The sequence below is a fragment of the Gavialis gangeticus genome, unplaced genomic scaffold, assembly GCF_001723915.1.
Source record: "Gavialis gangeticus isolate Ggan-Ray unplaced genomic scaffold, GavGan_comp1, whole genome shotgun sequence".
NCBI lineage: Eukaryota > Metazoa > Chordata > Crocodylia > Gavialidae > Gavialis > Gavialis gangeticus.
Window position 1 is genome coordinate 1,382,856 of NW_017729001.1, and position 788 is coordinate 1,383,643.

Genomic DNA, 788 nt, shown 5'->3' on the forward strand with positions numbered 1-788 from the left:
TCTGCTCACCTCCGCTGCTCTCGCCTCTGCGTCACTCCGCTTTGGGTCTGGTAAGGGGGGCACCCGTGTGTACAAAACAAGTTAGTTTTGCAACAGGAGGAAATCTGCGTCAAGATCAGGATTTGATAAATTAATTGATGAACTAAAAGATATGATAAGTGGGGAAATGTTAAGAAATAATTTGCACTGAAAATATTTTAATTATCTGTAGCAAAGGTATAAAGAGCTTTTATTGTGCCTGGACAGTAACAGGTATATTTCCAACAGTTGTGCCAGATCATTATATATACAGGTCCTGCTTTTGATGCATGCTGATAGGAATCTTGAGACTAAACTCATTGTAGCTCAAGAATGCAAGGAGATTTCTTGGTTGATTATTTAGCACTGTAGGTAGGAATCCTGATTGGCTTAATCTTCTAACTTTTAAGAAGGTACTAGGGAGATAATGTTGGCATTGAGGTAAGACATTATGGTAACACATTGAATTTCCTAGAAAAAACTTCTGTTACTACTACTGCTATAGTAATAATAATATTTTAGTAACATCCCAGTAATGCTATGTGCTTTCTATTAACAAAGGGAAACAGTCCCAGTCCCAGAGGGTACCTATGCACGTGCTCCAACATGCTATAATTAGAACAAGCTTTAGTTAAAGCACCCCTGCAACCATTTTAAAATATGGAATTCTGAATACACGTGACGCTGTGGTGTTTTATTTAGAGCAGCTCTCTGGGAGCTGCTCTAGATGAAACGTACCCCCCCCCCCCCCAACCCCCGTCTCAGCCCCC

At 40.4% G+C, this 788-nt stretch overlaps 1 protein-coding gene across 1 annotated transcript in view; it reads left to right on the forward strand.

Moving 5' to 3' along the window:
* Positions 1-788, forward strand: part of MED13L (mediator complex subunit 13 like) — a 517,387-nt gene that overhangs the window by 444,095 nt on the left and 72,504 nt on the right. The gene's annotated exons all lie outside the window — the stretch shown is intronic.